The sequence below is a fragment of the Etheostoma cragini genome, chromosome 15, assembly GCF_013103735.1.
Source record: "Etheostoma cragini isolate CJK2018 chromosome 15, CSU_Ecrag_1.0, whole genome shotgun sequence".
In the NCBI taxonomy this organism is placed as follows: domain Eukaryota; kingdom Metazoa; phylum Chordata; class Actinopteri; order Perciformes; family Percidae; genus Etheostoma; species Etheostoma cragini.
The window spans coordinates 18,152,318-18,162,981 of NC_048421.1; positions in this window are offsets into that span (position 1 = coordinate 18,152,318).

Here is a 10,664-nt window from a genome sequence, read left to right on the forward strand (position 1 = left end):
TGACGTTTGATTTACTCTGGGTGGTGCTTGTTCCTGTATATGCTCTGTCTACTTTGTCTTTGGCCCTGTCCATATCTGGCAAAAACATGAGTCTTGGGTTATCAGATAACAAGTGGACAGCTTGTATGTATATCAAGAATAGGTGTGAATGCACCCAGTACGTATTTAGGACTCATTAAGATCTGATTGCTCAGACCCCATTCTGAGATGTTCTGGGCCACCTACGGCCACATTCTTTTAGCTGTCTATATGCAGATGTGTCCTGGGCCACAATGAGGGACCCCCTACCCAACTGATGTCCTGTAAGCGTAGAATACTCAAATTGTTCTGGCTTTGTCCACAACGTCTGAACATGTCGAAAAGACCATAGACATATATTGAGTGCGTACGACATCTTGGGGGATTTGGTTTGCGTGGAACACCCCAAGGAATAGAAGCAGTCATTATTGTTTTGATTTCTTCTTCATTTCATGTTTTGGCAGACAAGGCAAGGGAAGTGCATTGCTGCGTCCCGCCGGTTAAAAACAACCGCTCATTTGGTCTTTGCAAATGGAAATGTTGTACCTGTTTTTTTGCCTTAAGAGCAGGGAAGTGAGATCTGATCACAAACGATCAAAGACGCATTCTATTGCCAGGTGTCATTTCATTTCATTTTTCATTTATTTGTTTATTTGAAAAGGGGACAATGTACACTGATCAACATTCAAAGCAAATGTAAGCGTACCCGAGTTAGCCATAGGCTAATTTTCCTCGGCAGTCCCCTAGCCAGATGTTAATAGGCATCCTAAAATAATAAATATCCTAAAATAATAAACAGTTATAATACAATGACGATATTTATACAATAGACAAAAGGTTAAAAATTACAATGTTAAATCACAACAATCGAATAAACAAGATAAGCAAATAAAATCTAAAATAGATGATACAGTTATTGTTGGTGGATGGGACCAGCGTCAGTGTTGACAGTGTTGATTTTCAATCATCCATTTCTTAACATTACTCTTAAATGAGTAATAGGATGGAGACTCTCTAATTAATGGTGGTACCAGGTTCCACTGATGTGATGCTGTAAATGAAAAGACGGCCTGGCTGAATGCAGATGTTTTGAGTGGGATTGTGCAGTCCCTCCTTGCTGCACCTCTGGTAACTCTGTTTGCATTTGAGTTAAAGTTGATAAGGCCAGACAAAGGAGGAGGAGCTAAACTGTGCATGATCTAATAGACTACATTACCTGAAGTGCCAGGTCTGAACGGAGCCTAGGTCAGCCATTCAACTAAAACTACACTCAACCTCATTCTAAACCTTAATCTCATACCAAAAATTATAGATTAAATAACAGATGTTCATTTTTTATTGAAACGATACACTTTCACAGATGTACCATAATGGAGAACTAATCAGGCCTTGAGTGAAATGAAGTGCATCCTTTTTTATCTTAACTCATCTTTTTTATTTACAGGGTATGTTAGGTTCTTTTTACATTTATGTAAGAATAGAAAATGAACATAACACAGGCTCAGTTAAACTTGCAATAATGTTTTGGCCAGCAGCAGCTGTTTCTGCCGTGTCGTGAGTTATTACGTTAAACACATCCAGCAGTTACAGAGCAACATGATCATTCCTTGGCAGTCGTGTTTGTGTCCACCTGATAAATCTAAGCCAATATTCCCCCTCTTTTAACTTCTAATCTTCTTTCTTTAGCTGCTAATTGCCCCACTATCTGCTAGTCTCTAACTGCCTGTCTGCTGTTTGCTGCTGAGCAGGTAGTGTGCAGTGAGTTCATCAGACCTTTTGTGCTTACTGCATGTGAAGATGGCCCCGTGTTATTGGTGAGAGTGATCAAAAACAGTACAGCTGGGGGCCTTGACACCAAAACAATAAAAGAAAGAAGCTATAAAGCTGAGGGAAATTGCGAAGTGCTAATTCTCTGTGGGTTTGTCACTGGAAGCCACCTTTTCTCATATATATATGCAATCTATTGTTAATATAAATACATTGAGTAATATATTAAGTACATACACTTTAAAGCTATTATTGTAAATTGGTTTCAGATCATTTATGGTACAACTGTGCACCAAGTCAGACATTCTGAAGTTCATTTAGAAAGCATATGATATGGGGCATTCAGGACCAGGTGGGGAAAGCACAGCCACTGAACTCAGGCGGTGTTTGCAGAGGGAGGTCGGTGAAGGATCGTGTCATTGTCACAGCACGATCGTGACAACTACAATATCTGGTCTGTCCCACCATCTCCTTCTGCCTCCACCACAAGCATTAGCAACAACAAGTTATTTAGTCTTGAATATTTATAGATACATTTTTGTAAGTTGGTGTACTTGATTGCACTTTCTATAGATAGATAGATAAATTTATAGATATTCATTGATCCCAAGAAAAATGGGAAATTACGGTGCTACAGCTGCACACGTAAATCATTCGCACAACACAGAAAATGTTGTATATAGAAAATGAGAAACTAGGAAAAATATACATACATACAACGTACATGAAATAATAATAATAGCAATAAAATAAAAGAACAAATATTTGAATATTTGAATTATAGGGTTGGCATACAAAAAAGGACTAAGAAAGGGGCTTATTATGCCCCTCTGCCTCATACTGCTGTAGCAACTAGTTTTTGTGCTCAGTACATGAACTACATGTATTTTTGAAGTAAACTTCTACAATGGGTGTAAATGAAAAAGCTGTCATATATCCCATTAGATCATTGTTGTGTTACATTAGTCGAGGACTAGTATGACACTTAACACATGGAAAAGTGTGTTTTTCATTTGTTAAGTGTTATCTGAATGCAGATAATTCTTACATAAATTGCAGTATGCATATTCAAACACAATTTATACCACACTTGTGCTCTCTTAGAGAAATTTTTCAGGCTGTATATACTAGGACCAAAAGGACCCTTCATATAGCCCATATTAAAGGCTTATTCACAGGGAGTACAGCATGGATTGAGCTATAAGTGAATATACAGTAGCAAGACTTTTATGCTTTGTTCTGTATCTGATGGTCATCCATACATAAAACACATCTGATTCTCTTTGATGAAAGTTGTTGTTCACGGTGAAAAACTGAATAGCAAACGAGAGGCGATTTTTTTAATTTAACCCACTGATCTGTGGGCTACAAATGTATAGAAGTCATCCACAAATACAAAAACATGTTTTGTTCCCATGGACTCAACATGGTAAACTGCCCATTCCTTGAATAAAGGATTTTTCTCTGCTGTGGATCTGTCAAAAGGCTGCTCTCTCTTCACTGCCTTTTTCTAATCCAAAATTTGGCCAAATAGATGACTCATCACAGACTAATTGTTAGATAACATTTTAGAAAAAAACATCACATTATTTGTTTTGAGTGTGAAAAATTGCCCTTTGAGAGTACTGTTCCGGCCAGTGTGCTCACCCACTAAGACAGGCTGTCATCAAAGACACTCTCCTGTTAATTCTGGCTGATTTCTCACCTAAAGCACCGTGTTCGTGCAGACTGGCAGTGACAGTCCTGGAATGGAGCGGACACCTCCAGGTCACATACCCCACTTTTACCCTATTTGAAATGCCTGTTATTTCTTAATCGTTTTCTTTTGGCTGAATACAAAGATATTCTTTCAAAGCTTTGTTTTTACAGTTTGCATTCATGTCTTGCTGGATCAATTGGTATTTATTGAAAATAAAATGCAATCCAGCGGGTAAGATACAGAAAATGTTGATGCACTTGTAGTTGAGATTTGGTAAAGCTGCAGTGTTGCACTTTAAAGGCCATAGATGATTGCAATATAAGTGTTTGAGTTTTTCTAAAAGCTCATAAGTCACTGGACACTGCTGCAGTTCAATTAAAAGTCCAAAATGTTGGGAAATAAGTTAATTTGCCTCTTTTGATGAGACGATATAACACTTCCATGTCTGTGTGTTAAACATGAAGCTGCAGTCATGGCTGGTTAGCTTAGCTTAGCACAAAGACTGGAAACAGGGGGAAACAGCTAGCCTGGCTCTGTTCAAAAGTAACAATATCTGCCTAACAGCTCCTCTTAATTTACTGATTTGAAAGTTACATCTTCTTTGTGTAATCTGTATAAAAACTGAAATGACACATTGTGGTTTTACATGGAGTTATTTCTTAGTTTTAGTACTAAATTGCCCAGCAGCCTCACAGTATAGACAATAGTCAATACTTTTTTATTGATTATTATTCTGATAAACACGGCCATTCTGACCATGCATGCTAACATTAAACTCAGAATACTCTTTAGGGTAAGAGTTACGGGTTAAGGTTAGGGTCAGGTGCCTTTTGAAGTCACAAGTCGACGTTGGGGGGCTTAAAACACCATCGAGCCAGGCGCCAGCCTCCTAAAGCTTTTCAAATAAACTTACATTTTAAGTTTCAAATGATTGTGTTTCAACCAAGCCCTTCAGTTGTTGCTTGCTGCATAGAAATCTTGCTCTGGGGAACTGGCTAGCTAACCATAATCATCTGCACACGTCGGATCCGTATTGTCTATTAAACATATCTGCATGATATGTGTATATTTATCTGGTTTATTGTATGAGGCATTCTTCTACTGCATATGGGCTTCTGACAAAATGTAGAATGAGTGACAATCACCAACACATCTGGCTGAACAATTAAGGATCACATTTAGCCAGTGAGCAGACTCTGTGAGCAAGGGAAGAGCGTTAGTCTTCTCGGGCTTCAACATAGAATGTGTTCTTAAAAAGCCTTGAATCTTTTACCCCTATGCTTGGCTAGAAAGAAGATAAAGAATGTATTGGTATAAATTAAACCACACATGTTAAGGCATCCATTAGTACCAACCATGTCATGCTAACTTGTTAGGAAGGGGGCTAAATAACACTCCACAGTTAGGCTAAATTATCTGAAGGGAAAACTGGCACGGTGCTTTTCAAAGGGATCCCTTGACCTCCCACCTCCAGTTATCGGACAGAAAATTGTTCTATGGCTACGCACAAGACTCCTCTTTACAGACCTACCCACTGTATGATAATCCCACATTTCAAATTGTTGCAAATAGTTGCCGTAAATGGAGAAAAAAATGCCCATAGACCCTCTTAGGTTTAAGCTGAGCCACTACAACCTCTAGCTCCGCCCCGGTCTATGAAAGAGGATACCAATTAATTATTAAGGGGAAAAAATTCTTTCCCCAACACCCAGCATCGGTCCGGGCAATATCTGGCAAAACTCTTGTGTGTCCACTGCTCAGTTTAGTCTATTAACACCTCCCATCAACCCCATGTTGACAAAGATAAGGCCATCCAGAGACACTGACCATCAGATCAGCAGCAGTGTGAAACACTTTCTTATTTACCCAATTATAAACAAATGTGTCAGAAACAAGATCTGGCTGAGTTATTGATCTGTTTACGCAATCCACATCTTTTCCACTCCAGCAGCATCTATTAGCACTGCCTGCCTTTCTCTGGTTTGCCTTTCTTTGACATGTCATAGCAGCACTGGAGCATTGCACGCCATTGACGTCATAAAAGCCCAAGGGTCATCATCAGCGGACTATAGACACTCTGTCTACTGAAAGCATATATCATATGCTCTCTTTTTATTCCTGTGTGCTGAATAAACTAGGAGGACATGTACATTAATACATGTGGATGTTGTGATCATCAAAGCAGGCAAATGCAAGAGGTAAAAGCATGGCTGAGAAATCCACCTTAACAGTCAATGACGTGCATATGTTAAAATCACCATGTTCTGTTTCTCATGCTTCATAAAAGGCATAATGCCACATTATTTATTGCAAAGTCCCTAGACCGTTATTATTGTTCTTACTCTGCCCCCTTCCTGTTAATTAAAAGGTGTAATACGAAGACTATTCCTAAAAAAACAATGTATAGACTAATACAAAAAAGTAATCCCTCTTATTCATCATTTATGAAGTCTGTGGCTGTGTGTGTATCTGCAAAGACTTTGCACTCTGCCTGCATTTCTTACTTTGGTGAGTTCTGGACATTTTTGGGCATCAGCCTCTTAAAAAAAAAAACTGTGACGGGTGTTGTGAGCAGACATCTAATGGGAAGCTAAGAAAATGGTGCACACAACACCTAAAAGCGTAAATACAGCAACGCTGAACGGCGAGCGGACAAAGCTGCCAAACGAAAGATTGGTGCTTTGATACCTGGCCCCGCAGTTCCATGTTGAAGTGTCCATGGGCAAGACTCTGCTGCAAGACACTGCTGCGTCCTCGGTGTGGAAATGTGTGTGAATGGTGAATGGTTCCTGTACTATGTAAAAGCGCTTTGAATAGTCATTGAGACTTACTTAGACGCTATACAAGAACAGTCCATTTACATTTACATGCATTTACGGACTTTGAATTTGTCAGAAAAACAAGTTTCATCCGTGTGGAGTCAACATCAATGTCATAAATGTGTTGGCCTGTACTATGGCTTGCTGCATAGTGGCAAAATCTGAGCCACAGTGCAGCATTTTCAGCCACATACAGTAGAGATAGACCTCTTTTTCCCCTTTCTACATGTATTGAATGGATTGATCCAAGCCTATACCTCTGTGAGCCTGTATTCACACAAGCGCAGTAAAATGGTTGGAGTCTATTTTGCAAGTTTTTTAAAAGTGTTTTTCTCTGTGTGTGATTATGGACACACCTCTAACACAGTTGTGGATAATTGGGTAATCATGAATCATATTTAGGCACTATGAACTATATCACATTACTACCACATGTCTTGAGAATGGTCCTTGTGACCAAAATGCCTACCAATAAACCAAAGCGTAGGAGTCTTCATGAAAGAGTTGCAGCTTAAAAGCCATACTTCCGATATGATAACAAGTTCAAGGAACTCAACTATGCACAAAACACATAGTCGGAGGTATGGCTTTTTGAATGCAACTCTTCCATGAAAACCACTTCTGGCCAGACTCCCACTGGTTTCTACCAGTTCTGAGCTAATGTCACTCCTCAGATTTTGAAGGGAAATAAGCTTGATGTGTTTTTCATCTGCAAGTTTAGTTGGCCAACCACTGCGTCTACGATCCTCAACGTTGCCCGACTTTTTGCAGGTGTACCTATAAGAATCAATGCTGGTTTGAAGGCAAAGGGTAGTAACACCAAATTAATGGGATTTAGATTTGTTCGATCACTTTGCATTTTGTAAATTGATAAAAAGAAACACTCATGTATATATGTATCTATATAATGGAAGTCTGTAAATATTGAATGGAAGTCTGAACATATCGAATGAAGTAATATTAATTAACCATCTATTAATGATGGTTATTATAAAGTGTTACCGAGACGTTTGCCCAGACTAGAGTGTATCAAGACCGAGACAAGAGAGAGACTTTGAGGGTTTTGACCAAGTCAAAACCAAGCCCAATGTTGTGTTAGACAGCCTGAGCTTCTATTTTTTATCATTTTTTTGGGTAAGCTAGGCTTTTATTTTTGACAGGACAGCTGAAGACGTGAAAGGGGAGAGGGAGGGGGAAGGACATGCAGCAAAGGGCCGCAGGTCGGAGTCGAACCCAGGCCCACTGCGTCAAGTTTGCATATTATGGGAAAGTGAAAACACTCACAAGTATTAACTTTCACAGTCCTGCACTGTGGCCAGAGGCCTTTGGACTTTTTGTTATGTAACTATTTTAGACCATGTGACAGTAATTCTTTAGTTTCTTGAGAATTTGGTGTTTTGGGGTTTTCTGTTCCTTGTTTCATTCATCATTTGAGTTTCTGTGCTTTTATTTACCTTATGCGTACCTGTAGCCTTGCCCTGCACGTCTTCCCTTGTGCACCTGTTTTGTGTCTCGTCAGCCTGCCTTTGTGTTGTCTTGTTACCACTGTCAAGATCCTGGGTGTTGTTTAGTTTCCTGTTATATTTTGTAGTCTCTGTTCCTGCCTTGTGTGTTCCTGTTTACTACCCTCACTGCCTTGTGAATTTAGTCTGTGTGGTCCCTTTGTCTAGTGTCAGATTGCCATCTCTCTCTGTGCAATCTCTTTCTTGTCGCTTTGCTTTTGTTTAGTGTTTCCAGTGTTGGATTTTTTGATAGATCTTCTAGTTGTTGCAAGATTACCAGCCTGCCTCAGGATTCGTTCTGTTGAAGCCGTTTTTTTGTTAATAAAAAGTTCTTTCTTCTGCCTCCTTGTCTCTACAGTCTGCATTTTGGGTTCAAACAAATCATCAAAGTAATCTTAGGAAAAACTGACAGACCAAGGGCAATAAATAGAGTAAAGGTATCAATGTTTTCCTCTTAGAGTTATAGTTTGAGGGCTAAAAGAGAACTATGAATAATACACATGTCACTGCAGTTCCATGTGTCAAAGAACCTTTATGCTACAATTTTGCATGGTTTTCCTCATGGGATTACCATACTTTTTTGTCATACTATTCTATGACAAAAAAGCTGTAAATATGCACAGCAGATTAATTAGTGTCTCAAAGTCACCTGTACAGAAAAGGGCTCCATGAATTGATATGTGATCTGTCTGCAGACGGGTGAATATCTGCAGATGAGTTGATGTTTGTATTGATATTTGCTCAGGAGTTAACAAGGCTCTGTGCAAGGCTTCATTTGGCCAAAAAGTATTTCTTTTTAATCCACCACCTCGAAAAACCGCAAGGGTTGGAGTTGTTATAGCATCTTAGTTCTGGTGGCTTTAACCGGAGGGTGTGCTCACTGCACCTCTAAGTCCACAGTTCATTTGAATCCGGTCTTAAACCCCCGCCAACCCAACAAACTCAGCATGCCGACTCAAGACGAGGTTTATTAGCTCTAATCCCTGGCAACCCTCTGTGTTTGTATTATCAAATAGGATTAGACTGATACGTGTGTGTCCGTTTACCAAAATATTGGCTCAACTTTTAACTTTATAACTCCGACAATGAATACCACCTACAATACAATAATCCAATAATGTGATGTAAAAGCTAAAAAAATATGTATATGTATGTAATATGCAACTTCCTTTTAATTGAATTTGCCCATAGTTTTTACATTTTTAACACTATACTTTAAAAAATTAATTGATTTAATTTCTTAAAAACTTAATGTATGCTAGACTTTGATCTGACCATTTAGAAAGTGATAAAGGATAGGGAATTCAATAAATGAGCATGAAATATCAACAATGAGATGGCTTTGTTATTGATAAATTTGCAGATTGTTTTCACAATTATTGGATTCATCTTTTGGTCACTTAAACCATAGATATCATATGTCACAGTTTCCTAAAGCACAATGTTTAGTCATGAAAGTGTTTGTTGTTGCCTGAATAACAAGTCCAAAAGAAAAATGGTACAAAATGGCATCTTGCATGTTACCAAAATGATAAAATGTATTGGATTTCTGCAGCTCTACCTCATCCTTCAGCGGGCTTACTCAGCAGTGTTAAATAGCCTCAGATGACTATGATCAAGTGAATGGGATACAACCCACTTAAAGTGATCATTAACGAGAATTAGGCTCCTCATAATTGCAAGATACTGCAGCACATTACATGGAATGGTTAATTACTGTCTCACATGTGGATGTAAAATAAAAGGCTTTTTTTATACATGAGACACGTCAGAATGAATGGTGGTTATAAAAATACTGAATTAACAGGTCAATTAACTAATCCAGAAATATTTCACCAAAAATTAATGATTCACTTTAACTGAATTCAATTGTTTGCCCACACGCCAAAACACATGCTGGTACTGCCCTCTGTTGGATTGAGTGACTCCTCGCAGGCATCATGTCAGTGCTGCACCACAGGCAGAAGTACTCAGATCTTTTACTTAAGTAGAAGTAATGATACTACAATACAGAACACTCAGTTACAAGTAACAACCCTACATTTAAAATCTTATTTAAGTAAAAGTACTAAAGTGTTAGCATCAAAATTTACTTACAAAAAGGGACCATTTCAGTGATTATATAAGCCTATATTACTGGATTATAATTATTGGTGCATTAATGCTTGAATTAGTGTATATACTGCTGGGTAACTTAACCCATAATAAAACATGGGTGATGTACCTCGTGGTTGTATTACTTGTATTACATTTCTGAATCTGCAAAGTAACTTAAGCAAAGTAACATATTTGCCTCCAAAATGCAGTGGAGTAGAAGTAGAATGAAATGAAAATACTCAAGTAATTGTAAAATTGTACCTACGAATGCCACCGTACTACCGCTGACCACAGGATGGTAAGGTGGTGTTGTGATGGCCAAATGAAGCTTTGTGAACTAGTATCTTTATTTTCTGAGCCCATTAGATGGCGCTCTTGGTAAAAGAGAAAGGCCTAAGGCAATGCACATCAGTGTATTCGCAACCAACAGAGAGCGCCATCTAGTGGGCTCAGAAAATAAAGACACTGGTTCACAAAGCTTCATTTGGCCAGCACTGCAGGGGTGCATTTTAAACATATACTGCAGAAAGGTAATGAGTTCATGCAATATCTTGAGAATTTACTAAGTAAGTACAAGTGGCAGTGCTGACAGGGCGAGTGTGATTGTGTTAAAGGTTGGGATCATGTTCAGATCAATGGGGACATATTGACACTTGTGTCTTCTCCAAAGAGCACACAAACCAACACAAGACACAAATGTAATATCAGAGCTGTTTAATGGAAGCAGGAGTGTCACGTTGTAGAAACATCCCCATTGTGTTT